The sequence below is a fragment of the Coturnix japonica genome, chromosome 3 (genome assembly GCF_054131305.1).
Source record: "Coturnix japonica strain WE chromosome 3, WE-NBRP24, whole genome shotgun sequence".
Classification (NCBI taxonomy): Eukaryota; Metazoa; Chordata; class Aves; order Galliformes; family Phasianidae; genus Coturnix; species Coturnix japonica.
Genome location: NC_140665.1, coordinates 15622197 through 15637753, shown reverse-complemented (window position 1 = coordinate 15637753; position 15557 = coordinate 15622197). Strand labels below are relative to the sequence as shown.

The window sequence follows — 15557 nt, the reverse complement described above, 5'->3', positions numbered from 1 at the left end:
TGATTTAATACTTGTTTACAAAGTATTGAGTTTTCATGAATGGCAAGCAGAACCTTGGAGAAATCAGATAATAAATGTATACGTACTGCTATACCTTGGCCAGATTAAGTTAAAGCTTTTGAAAGTTTCAGTTTCAGCACTCACTGAATTGGATTAACCCGGCTTCTTATGGCTGGATTCTAATTAGAATCACTGTATTTTTCTGCAGGGTAGCATAGCAAATCTGGCATGCTTGATAATGTTTCCATGCTGATTTCACAGCTTTAACTGTCAACTTACTTTCATTCTGAAGAAATGCAATGGCTTTTTGTTAAAATAAAATCTGTTAGAAGTTAGAAATGTTGGACTTCTGAGCTTTCCTGGGGCCTGAGGAAACAGTCACATACAAATTCTTAGGGAAGGAGTACAGCTCAGACTGCGTATGCAATCTTCTCAATCTTGGAAATACCTGGTACTTAATACTTCAAAACATTTCTGGAAGAGAAGCTTTTTGTCTTGTTTTTTGTTTAATTTAATCATCAGTAATGGACTTCTGTGTATTTGTTTATCTCCTCTTTGAACCTGTTCATAGCTCTTAGGTCCTGTAGCAGAGAAGTCTGGTCATGTTTCATTTTGCAAAAATTGTTTATTTATTTAAGACCTGTGGCTTCACAACCAATGGGTTGCCTCTTAGTACTGTAAGAAGCAGAGAGCAATAATTTGCTGCCCTATCCTTTTTATAATTCCTTACACTGTTAGTCCACTGGCAGCAGCAGAATGTGGGCTGTTGATTTATGAAGGGAAAGCAAATGCCTACTGTTGATGCAAATTCTGCTCACATCTACCTCTCTCCCAGCTACTTGGCATTGTAGCATGCTAATGACAGCTTGGGGCAGGTGTGATTTCCATTTCTGTGATAAACCAGTTGTGTACTTATCCTGTGAAAATGTGATGACAGATCAGGAATGATTCCAGCTAGACAACCCATGTCTTCTTCAGCACTTGCTGTGTTGGTGGTTGCTGTGCTCAGTCAATTAACGGTTTGTCAGCAGTGGATTATACGACATAAAAATTAAGATAGCACCTCCTGCTAAGTAGATTTTTGCTTCTCTTAGAATATTGGCACCTTGGTAATAACGTTAAGTTTCCAGGCTGAGCTTAGTTTCCTTTCCAGTTCTGCTGCCCTCTGTTGCTGCACTGAGCTGCAATGTTTAGAGCAGTTTTGTTGTACTTTCTGAGGTTTTATCAGTTTTTTTTTTCATGATATCAGGGAAGTAACTGCCCCTGACATTTCTTAGCAGCAAGTCAACCCTTCTGTTGCTGTAAGACAGGGTGGAAAAATGTTCTGTTTCACAAAAGGTGAAATGGCTATTTTCATCTTGACTAAAGTTTCTTGAGTGGTATGGGTTTATACATGAGTGGCGTACCTGCTTTCCCTTTAGCACAACTGTAGTTTTGAGTACTTCTACTTCCTCTGGATGTCATCTCCACCATAACTCTGCTATCTTCAAGATGCACTTGAGACATGTCTATATCAGCGAGAGGAATGACTGGCTTTTTCTCGCTCAGTCATGAATCTGTTTCAAAATATCCAATATATAAATATCCTTTAATTTTCCATTATCTTCTGTTTTGCACACAATGTATGTTTAGTAAAGTCTGCTGCCTCTACAGAAGAAATGAAGTTGTTTCACCTTGCGACTTTGTACACATTATAAATGATTCTCCCAATTATAAATAAAGCTAATAACACACTAAACAAATTATCTGTTTGCATCTTTAGCAACATTTTCTCTTATTTTTTTAAAACAAGGAAGATAAATTGAATATGGCACAATGGGATATGTCTAGATTTCACGACTCTCAGCTTCTGCCACCCTATTTTCTCTGCCCTGGAGAAAATACAGCTGCACATAAAGATAAGAAATAAAATTACTTCTTGCAGGCCTTGGTATTAAAAGTCCATGTTGGTTGAGATCTAGCAGAACACTCACGTGCTTTCTCAACTTTTTAATGGGAAACAACGCATGCCTTTATGCCACATGAAAAATGAGTTTTCTTTCTGGAATCATCTCAGTTAATTACCAGGCAAAAGCTCATGTTTCCTAGTAAAATGAATTTAGATTTTGCTGATAAGTTTATAAAGAACAGTTTTATAGTGTTATCTTTGATTTTCTTGTCAAAACATCACTTCTTAGTGCATTACTTTATTACAATAAATTGAGGGGAAAAAAAAAAAACACAAATAAAAGCAATTTTGAAATTATGCAAGCCATTGGGAATGATTGAGACTTGGATTATTGTGCATTCTTATAAGGACTGAAAATGCACCTTCACTCTCCACCACCGGCTTCTTGCACAATATGCACGGAAGTATTGTATGAAGTAAATCTATTTCTTTTCCCTTGACAGAAGCAGAAAGGTAGCAGTAATAGGCAGACCTTCAACTTCCACTCCCATTCTCTGTCCTAAGAGTGGGTGAACAACCAGGAAGCTCTTATGGGTGAGCAGTTTTTGAAAAGCTCACTGAATACTGAGCACTTTGCATCCTGCATCTTATTAAAAGGCAATGGAAATTAGGCTCTTTGCCAGGTCTAAAGAGGCTGAGCATTAGAAATGTTTTCATGCGAGAACTTGGATTCTTCTTTTTTTTGCCATGTCTTTGGAAATCACATTTGACTCTTTAATGCTACTCAAGGACAAAAGGGGCAAGAAGAGCTAAAAAACTACTGAGGAATGCAGTAGGGCAGGCATGCTCAACCCATAGCCCAAGGGCCATATGCAGCCTGGCACAGCTTGCACTGTGGCAACCCCCTGCCCACTACCACCATCATACAGTGGCTCTGACTGGTAACCAAGCAGCAGTGTGCCATTAACCCTATCTGAGCTGAAACCAGGGCACTGGGACGGCACTTTGAAGTACTAACTCAGGTCATGGCAAATAATTTTAGGTGTTTTATTATACTGCCTGAACACAATCCGGTGAACAGCAAAAAATATGCAGCTGTGCTTTCCATTTTGATAAGAAATTTGAGAACTGATTTCAAGATCACAAGAAAAAAAAACAAAATATCAGCTTTTCAATTTATTTGTAACTCCATTTACAGTCAACATAAATACATTGCTTGTGAAATTTTAGATTGAATGTATAGTGTTGCAGTCAAAAATTTGACCACGTCTTTTCACCAGATCTTTATAAGCCCTGTCTATCCAGAGAGAAATATCTCTCACTCTGCAGTTGCACTATATTCACATCATTGCTTCCTGGCAGAGCATACATTTATGAACAACTGTTTACAAGGGGGAAGCATAGGAATAGCAAAATCTCATCAAAAGTCTCTGCAGAACACCTGAGACCTCATCAAGAATTGCAACCACTGACACTGAACCTGAATGATGCATTAGTGTTGCAAAAATAGTTAAATATCCCATTGGTTTTATGTTTTTGTTGCTCTTTTTAGATTTGTTTCAGTAAACAATATTAAAAAATAAGTTTTATTATTCAAATATATTAACTATATTGTATACTTTATCAAAGCTGCTCCAAAGGTAATCCCTCCTATTTTATTTTATTGTCCCACAACATTAGAGGCAGATGTCTGAGGGGTGGCAGTAGAGCATGAACCTTCCCACCAATACTCCGTTCCATTTTGTTCCTGTCTGACACAATGGCATCTGTCATGGAAGAGCATATGGAGCAAAGGGTTGGAATTAAATTCCTCTATGTGGAAAAAATGACACTCACAGGCATTCACCAAAGCTTGCTGAGTGTTTGAGAACACCAAACAGTGGATGTGAGCACAGTGATGCAGTGGGTTGTGTATTTCAACAGTGGTAACAGTGACGGCAATTATCTCTGCTAGTGCAGTTTGTTAGGAGCACAGCATGCAGGCTCTTGTTCATTACTGGTGAAAATACATACCTAATGGTGGTAACTGTTGAAAAAAAGTGTTTTGTAGCTGGGAATTTGCTCTATTAAATGTGTTATTGTGTTCTTTGTATTGATTGTAGCATTACTCTCAGAGCAACCTTTGTAGCTGCAGCCCTAGGCAGCTCCTCCTTGCCCAGCATGGCCCAGGCAAGCCAAAATGTTGGATGCTCATGCAGTAGAATCTGAACTGAAAAACATCTGCAGACTACTTGTGAGGCGTGTTCCAGGTGTAAAATAGATGTTACTAAGAATATGTGAACATCACTATATAGTTTAGTCAGATTTGAGTGGCAGATCACACAATAGAACCTATTTTAAAACAATAGTATATAAGCTAAAAAAAGAGAACTGATAAATTTACCCCATTTCCACTGTGAGATGTGTTGAACAGATTCTCACTTTGAGCCTGCATTGCCTGAAGTGTGGAGCAGGGGATCAAGCCCCTGTTGGTATGAGAAGAATGGGTTCAGGACCCTTCTCTGCCACTCAGTGCAATTGGCCCCAACTCTAGGTGTATTTGTTTCCCTGGCTGCAAATGGTCTGAGGATCACAGATTAAAAGCTCTTTGTAAAAATGCATAGAAAAATGATGCACTCCAGAGGGTTTCACTGCCATTGTATTTAAATAAAATATTCATTTAAGAGTTAGTTTAGTTAACTAGCAATGATGAAGTCACTAAGAATTTTCAAAGTAGGTGGACAATATATTCTTTAAGCAAGTAGTGTGATCATCTGTGGGCAGCATCCCAGTTTAACTTTGATTAATCTCAAAATACCCTCACAAGAAACTCGCTGAAAAAGCCTCAGTACAGAGTAACTACATTTACATCCCAAGAAACCTATATATTCTGTTTGTTATTAACATACAAACACTTGATGTATCCTTCAGAAATTCATCATTTCTTAAACCATTTCCTGTACAAACTGCATGCTTTTTGGATCAGTGTAAAAATACATTTGCTCAATAACAACGTGCTCAGCCCTTCGTTTTCTGAAAAATGTCAAAGAACGCTTTGTAAGAAGTAGGGAGTTTCAGCTGCTTCTATCCTGGAAAGGAAAAGCTCAATTCATCCCCTTTCACCCCATGCTATCTGATTTCCATTGTTATTAAGTGAAGACAAATAATAACAAGTTTCTTAGTTCACATTCTCACATGAGCAATGTGGGGCTGATAGTCAAAACAAACTGACTGCAACTATTTGCTCTACTAAAACACTGTATGCAGATGTTGAAATGAGAGGCATGCTGAAAATGCTAATCTTTTCCTTTTGATCTGTTTCCTTGCAGATTTACTGTTATCAGTTCTACTCATTTTGCTGATGTACACAAGTTCCTGTATGACACATTTGAGAGGTACTTAGAAATGAATAAGGGGCGGAAAGGGGAGGGGTATTGCCTTTGAACATCTGAAGAGAAATGAAAGTCAGCAATGAAAATCTGTCCTGTCATAGGCCTTCCTGCAGAAACAATAGTTGCTTAATAGATGACATGTTCTTTGGAGTTTCTCTTCTAACTTTTATTAATTTATGTGCTCAAAGCATTATTTTCCCATAAAAATGGGAATATCAAGGTATTAACCATTGTCAAACTGAAGTGAATGGATACTCTGGCAAGGCTCAACAGCATGGGCTGGCTGCTCTGCAAGAAAAGAAGCCAAGAGTGGAGCATGAGAGTAAAGCAGGCAAGAGCGGTGACCATGAGTTAGGGCCAGAGACCAGTGATCATCGGCAGGGATGAGACAAATCTGAGTCTGAGCCCAGAAGCCCAGGCAGTGCCCAGTTCACAGAGATGTGAGCCTGGGTGCAGATGTGCAACTGTATGAGCACAGAAGCGGGAGCTGGCAGCAAAGCCTCAGCTTAAAATCAATTACCAAGGAAAGGAGGCGCTTTCTTTAAAGGAGGTCTTATCAGTTAAAGAACTGACCTTGGATTCAACCAGCTGAACTACCCAGTCCCCCGGAGATAACAGCCTTAGATGGGGAATGCAACCCTAGGCTCTAACAATTGGATTTTTTAAGTCTAAAACAAGTTTATGAACCATGAAACTGTTCCATGTGCTTTGCCACAAGCCCCAAATATAGATAATCAAAGTAGAAATAGATTAACACACTTAGCATTTTGCTTACTGCCTTCTGCCTATATTTTCAGTTTACTTTGCTTTGAAGTGTACTCAAGATCCAGTTCAGAGATGATTGAAACCAGTGGAAACAACAAATTTCCATCAGACTCCTCAACTTTGGATGAATACTGTAGGCAAGATGACATTCAAAGTTCAGAACATTATTTTTTATGAACAAAAGATATTCTGTCTTTTATTCCTGCTTCTGTTTCTATGACCAAAGAAAGAAAGAAAGAAATTAAAAAGAAAAGGATTCTGGTTAATATGTAACTGTGCTAAGCTTGTCTGAGCGAGTTTCTTAATGTTTTTTGTTGGTGGAGAGATGATTAATTCTTTTTTTTTAAGTTTAAAAAATAACTCCATAGAAAATGTGAAAGGCAATATAGTGATTTAAATCAGTGCTTGGATGGTAAGAAAATTAGGACTATCTTCACAAGTGAGGTTGAGGTTTGATAGAAGCTTTTAATCCCTAAACAATATACTTCAACTGCAAATTGTCATCAAAGTGCTTCTAAATCATTTCTCTCTGATCTTTCATATATTTGAATCTGAGTGGTATTATTTCCTCTTGTGTATCCATTTTGGTCCACTATTTACCATGTTTCAGGCATCCGGTGTTTATTCAGAAACTGACGTTTCTGTCAAAAAAAAGTCTATGAAAGATTTTAAAGGTCTGGCTTTCCCTTCAAAAATTAACCTTCTGATAAATTTTCTGCCAGCTCGTGAGTCATAGCAGATCTATTCCTTCTGAACAGCAAGACTATTTAATGCTGTATGTTTTTATGATATAATGTGGATTTTTTAACTCCTTAAGCCACTACAGCTGCAGTCCTAGTGCAGGAATGTCTTACCAGGAATAGGAGAGGTTTGATTCAATGTATGTGATTAACAGCCAGGAAGTACTTCTTCCAGTGTTTCCTATGCTTCACGTAGGTTACTTTTTCAGATACACAAGGAAAAATACACTACAGAATTAAATCTAAATGCATAAAAAGCTCATATTGAAGATAGTGGTGACAAGATTGTTTTGTGCACGTTAAAAGCAGAAGAAGGGCCTCTGCACAATGTCTTCTAGTGGGGGAAACTCCACAGGTAAAAGCTATTGGAATTGTTCTGTATGTAGCACCTCCAAAGGACAATGACTGGTTCAGTCAGGCCAAGGAAAAGACAAAGTGGAAGCAAACTGGCAGAGTAGTGGAATAGTCAGTACATGAAAACTTTATTTGGCATTCATGCAGTCTCCAGTTCCACAGAAGAACTGCACTGTTCCCCTGGGAGATTATTTTAAGATCCCAAGGAATGTATGCGATGCTTTGTAGCACTGTACAATTTCATCATGTACCCATCCAGCCTGTTTTGTTGTTTTTTAAATTCAGTACTAACAAGTGCAGGGTCACTAATGTACAGTTACTGCTCTTCTCCAGGGAAAGAGGGAAATAGAAATGGTATTCTGATTTCCTGTTCCTCAGTAGCTACTGGTCCCTCCAGATCCCTTTTCCAGTGCACTACAGCCCTTGCTTCTCTCACTTACGTTAGTCAGGAATTATCTGCCACTACAAAGGCAATCAAAATGAATTTTTCTGTAATATCATTTATGTCAAATTATTTTAGCTGCTAAATACAAACAATTTTATAATTAATTCAAACTAATGTTCAATTTCAGTATATTTGACTGAAAATTGACTTCTCCATGTAAGACAGTGGATGCATTTTCAACGTTATTGATGTTGTAAGTGAATAGCTTTTCTTCTCCTTTCATCTACATTCATCATATATATATATGCATAAGAGCCTAGTCCTGAAAGAAACAAGTGCCTGGATCATAGGCTGTGGCTTTCTGCAGTGGGCTGGAATAATTAAAGTCGTGCTCAGAAGAGGCTTCAAAAATTGTTTTTCAAGTTTTGTAGATCATAAAATAGGTGATAATGAAGCTGGATAACAGACAGGGTTATCCATAGTCTTTTGAAGAAATGAGGTCCATGCAAGCTACCTGTGATATTGTGGGGTGAAACCATAGAGCAAGCACAATCAAGGTATAACACTTAAAAATATGCAGCATCAAGTAAATAGTTGTCTTGCTAATGAACATTGACTGAGCTTATTGTCTGAGTAGAGTAACTGAATTATAAGCAAGAGACAGTAACTGACAAAAGATTCTGAGAAGAGAAAGTATTAAAGAAAGTCACTGACTGTGTACATAGGGGAGAAATCTTGGTTTGGGGTTATTTCTGGATCTGCCTTTCTCCAGCTCCAGACACAGTAGTACATTCTTAGTCTGCTGCAGTCCAGGAAAGGGATCGTTCCCTTATTCATTCATCACTATGATGGACAAAGCCATTCTGTACTGCAGAAGATGATTCTGGAAGAGCTCAGCATTCCTTTATTTCCCTTACCTTCTAATCTTTTATTGGAGTTTTGGAAAAACAAGGTGCATGGCAGTAATGGGCAAGAGTGTACAGTGAATTTCTCTGCATGATGTAAGGGGAGGATGCTCTAACTAGGTGAGCCTGGCAGTTGAGAACATGCTGGAGAGAGCAGTGTAAAGGGATTGAATGGTTTCTTCCAGAAACTATGCAAGACTACCGGAACTGATTAAAACTGGAGTGAGCAAACTTCTTTCCTAGATCAACTTCAGGGCCATGACTGACACCAAACGTCAAAGCCTATGCCAGCTTTGGAAGCAAAGTACTTGGTCTGTACAGCACTGTACCTGTATTAACACTGAACCCCAGCAGGCCCTACACAGAGCCAAATCCTATGTCTGCAGCAGAGCAGACGTGCAATAGGTGGCACTGTTAGTTTACAACTCAAGTGGGAGTTGATGGTAGTTGCAGTCCAAAAATAAATGTGTGTGCTGGGCTGAATAGCAAGTGAAAACTGCCACTGCTGTTCAGAGGACTGATTGACAAGTATGTTGGTATGTTTAGCTTCTTGTGAAAGTTAAATGACACATGCAGAAGCAAGCATCGAGTGATTATCTGAACCATGGATTCTGTGAACTCAGTTCTATCTTCAAATATACCTATGATTCCCAAAGCTCACTGTGTGATGTAGTACAGAATTTCAGGTTTGTCTTTTTGCCTTTTAAGTTCAGCCCTACCAAATGTTCACAGTTCGCTCTTTCTCCTTAGTGTTTTCTCCTGCGACTTTAATACCTTCTTCTACCCCCTGTCCTTCCCTCCAGAAAGATACATTTTTGAATTATACTGTGATCCTATTTCTAAGTGACCATATTCTAAATTTTCCACTGCTGTGATTGACATAGACAACTTAGGCGAAGGAACTGCGTTGCTCCAAGTATCCACTATACTTACCAAATACTGTGTTTAATTGAAACAAGCAGATAGTATGATTTCAGGAGAGCTTTGCTAAGTCCTGTGAGCTGAATAAACGTCACACTTCACGTTTCAGTAGGTGAAATCTCTCTATGCAGGACAGATACCCAGTGGAGACACTGTTCTAATTTTTAAAATCATGAAAGGCTTTTGACACTTGCTCTATTAATTTTCCACTAAGGACAGCGAATCCTTATAATAACTGTTTAGCTAACCTCTGTGTGAACGGGCTCTGCTTGTTACTACTAAAATTGGAAGTACTCATTGTGCTAATGGATTTTGGCTCTTCTCTACTGCTTTACCTTTATCTTTTGAGCATAGACATAATTTGAGCACTGGTTTTCTAAGTAAAAAGATAAAAATGCACGTTTCAAATTAATCCTCCTTATCCTCTTTGCTACCCTTTCCCCTTGGAATTTCCTCTTAGAAGCTCAGAGCAGCTAAGCAGCAGTATGGTGGCTAGTGTGCAGGCCTGTCAGCTAAACCAACACTACTATGAGACTCTGCCTAGCTTTTCTAGCATACCTGTTTGCAGGTACCAGCACGTTCAGCTTGATTTCTTTAAGTCTTCACCCTCAGGACTTGACTTCACTAACCCAGCTAATAAATCTGGAGACCTCTGTCATGAATGATGAGATGTCTTGACTCAATTTTGTTCTATCAGTATGTCACCATTAATTTCTGCACATTAAGTACTTCATCCTATTTTGATTCTCCATTCCACAAATTTTAAAGCTCAGTGTGGAGACTTAGGGCTGCTTTGATAGACACAGTTAATCACTTCAGTGACTTGAGCCCCCTGCGTAACATCATATCAAGCCTCAAACACACTTGCTAACTTCAGATCCTAAAATGCAAACTGAGGTAGTAGTAGCAGCAGGCTTTGGACTAATTTCCTGACTACCTGGAAGGGGGCAAATATCAACTGCAGCTCTGGATGTAAAGAGGTGAGCTGAACCTTGGAGCTGCATCATACATTTGCATGCAATTAGTTCTCATGCAATTTAAGATCTGAAAATCTTCAAAAACTTGCTCCTCAGGGACTTTCTATATTATTGCTTACCCCCTCTGACTTTCCTGGGAGAGTGGGGAAAAAATAAACCTACTTTAGAACAACTTCAAATATGTTCTGTGAAAAATGTGCACAGCTATCCAAACAGAAGACTACACATTGATTGTATTTAAGAAAATGGGATAAAAATTCAGAATACTTGAATTCGTGGTTTTCTGTATCTTATTTGATCAGCATCCATTTGGAATCAAAAGGATTTCCAAGATTTAACACACTTGGCAGCTAATTAAAACTGAAACTAACATATTTCAATAGCCTGTGGTGCATACTTCGAAGACTTAATTATTTTCATGATCTTTCTTTCTCAAAAATATTCAATCTGAGTGTGCTCCCAGAATGCCAACTTTTCCCTCCCACTTTAATCAGCCTTTAGTGCAAATGATGTCTTAAAACAAAATGCTGCCTTTGCTTCTATTGAGTCTGTTATTTTCACTTCTGTCATTCCACTGCTGAAATGCAGTGATGTTTTATACACACAGTCAGAAGCTGTTCAGTGCTTACACCACCCATGATTGCTGCCTGATGTATTTCAAAGTGTTGTCGTTAATCTCCTTGGTCTTGCAGCACTGTTAGGCCATTACCCTGTGTTTAGGTACTGCACCTTTGGCATCCCCAGGCTGGTGTAAACTGTGTGGTGAGAGCCTCATAACAGAGGAATTTGTCCTGTTATCCACAATTTTCACTGCACAGCTGTCACACTTAGAAGTTTGTTCAGATCTGTCTCCAGCAGAAAAAGTACAGAGGTGACAGAGGAGTGGGTTTATGTACTTGTTGAAACTCACGAAGACCTTACCAAGAACTTCATCAGACATCACATTGTAACCAAATTTCAGGCTACCTATTCAGATGCCTGTATACGACTTAGTGACAAATCCCTTGTGATTTATAGGAGATTTGTGCTATACAACTGGGCTTGTTAAATTAAATTTGACAGGGTCACCATCAATAAAGATGCCCAAAGTACTCTTCAGCAATTGCTGCAATTTCCATTTTTATCAGCACTTCCCTGCATACATAAACACTGCTTTCCCATCAGTGTCCCTCGCAAGCTGCAACTATTAAATGATGATTTCTAATGTTGTAGACCCTCTTCAATCTAAATAGAGAAGCAAAAAAGCAGTTGTGGATGTTGCATTTTGACACATGCAAATGCCAGTAATCAGTCTGTGCTTCTGGGCAGGTACTAACCAAAGCTGTGGGGCAAGTCTGAAACAGGCAAAGGCCAATGACTGATGATTTCTTGTGTGCAGTCACTACTCACCTTGACTCAAGAAATGCCTGCATAGAGGCAGAAGAGAACAGTTTTAGTATAGTCTGACCAAAGTCTATGAGACAGCAGCTTCTGTCATCCTTTGTATAGATGTGAACAGAAAGCTAAGAGATTGAAAAAGCAGGGTTCTTTTGAGCAAACTGCCATGCTGACTGCTGCAAGGCAGTTGTCATCTAGCCTTGCACTGTGTGTGAAACAGAACAAATGAATAGCAATTTACTTGGCATTCTCTGAAGGTCTATGAGGATATTGGCTATTTTAGATATGGAATCAACACTTGGATTTCCAAGGTAAATTAAACTATGTTCCAGCATTGATAGATAGTTCTTCAGTCAGACACTATTTACAAAGCCTGTGGCTTCTGTGATGTGTTCTGTCATTGATCCTTTTCATCCTTTTCCAGCTAGTCTGTGATAGGAGAGATCTGTTGTCTGCTCTTCTTTCTGGGTATAAAAATCATTTGAGAAGGTTGCAGGCTAACTGCCTGAACCTGCAAGCAGGGGAAAAAATACTACTGGCATTAGATTTAGAACTGCTTGTTTTTTATCACCTCGAGTAACTACTTTTCTATTAGGAAGGAAAGCAGAAATAGACCAATAAATATCTTGTCCAATCTGAAAACTCTGCTGTGGTCTCTTGCACCAAAAAAAGAAAGCTATTTTAGAGTAGTTTTGCCGCTCACAGCCACAGATCTCTACAATAGATTTGCTTCTTCTAGCTGGGATGAATGACAGAAAAGATGCTTTGTTTATACCTGCAAATCACAATAGATTTGGACTAGAAACAATAAACCAGTATCTTAGAGCTATTCAGGTAGCTCCTCTTCCACTAGGGAAGGTGCAGAGATGTGTTCTACATCCTACCATCAAAAGGATATTTAGATAGGCAAAAAATAGAAGAAAACACTCAGAATTCACTGTGATTTTAACTTACCATATACTGCTCTGCACAGCGTGCAAGGAGCAAGCAGTCGATGCATTATTATATGCACTTGGTCTGTAGAACTTTGCATGGCTGGTACTGCACACAAATCACTGCTTTACTTACAGTAATGAAAGTTCAGGATGGTCAAGTAGAGCTTTTGAATAGAATTTTGCATTACAGTACTAAATAAGTTGTTTGTTAGAGGAAGAAGACACCTTAATAAAGGGAAGCAGAGCTTTTGTACTGTTTCTGTGGTGTAAGACTGTTCTTTTTAAATTCACTTAGTGGTTGTTTGCATTCCTTTCAGACCATGCACTTAATACTTAAAAATAGATCTATTCTGTAGCTGACCAATTTGAACTGAAATATTGTTACTAGGGCCTTCATCGCTACTGATCTCAACAGGTCTCAGACAGAGCTGGCAACTCACACAGCCTGGGAAGCAGGTTGGCTTCCAAGATAACAATCCCATTTCCTTAAGGGATTGTCATAATTAAGGAAGTCAGAGTGGAGTTAAGAATGGCAGAGACTCATAACAGATACAAGTAGATTAAGGTGGCTTTTGCTGTGATATGGGAATCAGCACAACTAAGCAGCAGCTGCTGAAATGCTGTCTGTGCAAAACAACTCATTTCATTGAGACTGCAGTGAAGTAAGATATAGTAGTCTGTATATGTTTTACTCGTGCTTATGGCGCTGAGATCAGCTTGATCTCTAAAATATTCTGATCTACTGCAGACCTGGCAAAACTCAGTTGAAACCAGTTATCCCAGCCAATTTGATATCACAGCAAGATAAATGCTTTTTTTCTACTATAAAAGCTTGGCCTGACATCCTCTGCAGTTAGACAACCTAGACAAATCCTTTTTATAATCAGTCTTATCTTACTAAACGTTCAGATAGCAGCCCAGTTGTTTCAGATGTTATTTATTAAATATTGTTTAATTAAAACGGATTAACTCATTTGGGACCTGAATCAATCCTCCTTAACATCACTGAATTTTTTTTTATCAACTTTATTAGCAACTAGATCTACTTCTGAAGCCTTTAGGAAACCACCAGGAAGAGCAACTGAGCTGTCATTTGTTCAGCTACCTGCAGGCTGCAAACGTTCCAAGGTGTCCTGGTTTCAGTCGAAACAGTGTTAATAGAGCACAGATGGTTGGCTTGATTGTGGCTGTAAGCAAATGAAAGTACTTGATACTCTTTCCTGAAAACAGTGGGCATTAAATCCACTTTCTTTGCTGGCAAGCAGCATATCTCGGAAGAGACATGCAGCTGGCATAACCCAGTGCAATGAGGAATCCTCAGAGAGGCCAAGGACCAAATATTCATGAAGGATTAATTGCCTTCCTGGCAAGCAGCAGCATCCTCATCAGGGTGTTACTGATTACCAGAAGGTGGGAAAGGTTGTGTTCCTGTCTGCAGAAGTTGTTCTGTGCAATTGGCAGTTTGTGTGACACTAACAGGATGAATGTTCTTCGTGTTTTCTGAACACAGGGTTCAGACTGAAATGACACCCTGCCAAATCCTTTGACAGCTCAGGCAAAGATTTAAGGACTGCAGACAGAGGGTACCTTGCAAGTTAATACAGCCCAGCTGTAATTTAGAAAGAGGATGCAATAGATATACCTAAATTGATTACTTTCTGCTCTTAAAGTATAACCACCTCTGGTCTCAGGCAGTAGCAGCTGTTGCATATAGTATCAACCTCAAATGTGACTAGTGGGCAGAGGAGCACAAAGACATTCAGTTATATTTCCAACCCATTCTTGTTAACAGGACCATAAACGGGCAAGCAGCTTCCTGCTGTTTTCATATTTCTTCCTTAGGAAGTGTGCACGGTGTATGGGAATACAAGGTGAAGAGCAGAATTTCTAAGGACTCGGTCTGAATCAGAACAGGGAAGAATTTGTGTAGTTCTTGCACTCAGGTCTATTTGTTGTTGCATGCTCTCCCACTCCTTGGCTATACAGCGGAAACAAAAATAACTTCAGGTTTGCACCATTCTCCTCTTCAATTCCACAACTTGCTTTTCTTATAGAATATTGACAAAAGTTACTTTTAGCAGAATGGTCATAAATTCTACCTGGAAATATGGCCATCGAGATATTTGTGCACCTTTAAGACTGGCTTGGGAATGTCCTGGCTAACACAACAGCCAGGGAACATTCATTAGGTAATTATGTCCTGTGATAAAAGTAAAACAACAGGATGATGGTGAGGGGGAAGTAGGGTGTTTTAAAGTAATTGAAGGTTTTTGAGGGAAGCTATGCTTACTATATCATTTAAAACATCTCCCTGACATTTGTGAGGCGCTGAGTTGCAGTGGCAAAGCAGACAAGAACCTTCTATCACACTATGTGCTCTTCCTTACAACTAGGGCACAAGTTCTGAAGAGTTCATTGTTAATTGAAGCAGGCCTAGAGATAGGAGCTGAGTTAGGAGATCTTCCTCAGAGTTTACCAATAGAACTAGTTGCCTAAGGGAAACTCAGGCTGCTGAGGAAGCATGTCCCACAAGCAGCTCCAAAAGACTTCTAGGCTTTATTCTAAAAGCTGAGACTCCCCCAAATATGGGAGCCCTTATCAGCTGAATTCTAAAACAAAGATACTACATATGATTAGCACACCAAATTTTCTCATATTACACTGTAACAATCAGAAAGATCAAAACAATGGAATGGTGTTACAGGAAATGCAACCACAAAGGTACTAGCACAGTAGAAAGGTGTTACAAAGGTGTTACTCACCCATCTCTGAAAAGATGGAAGGAAGGAATCGACAACCAGAGATCCTCCCTTCATGGCAGTCAGTTCTTAAATGAGGTCTAAGAGAGGTACAGACAGTCTCCAACCATTCCAGATACACAGCTGAATTGCCTTCACCTGTGCTCCCAGGGCTGACCAGGTCCTTTCCCCAGGTGCTCA

At 39.2% G+C, this 15557-nt stretch overlaps 1 long non-coding RNA gene across 1 annotated transcript in view; it reads left to right on the top strand.

Annotated features, from left to right (window-relative positions):
- Positions 1-15557, top strand: part of LOC146761291 (uncharacterized) — a 43191-nt gene that overhangs the window by 9676 nt on the left and 17958 nt on the right. The window contains exon 3 of the long non-coding RNA XR_014943804.1: positions 5197-5262. This is a non-coding gene — a long non-coding RNA (uncharacterized LOC146761291). The remainder of the gene's footprint in view (positions 1-5196; positions 5263-15557) is intronic.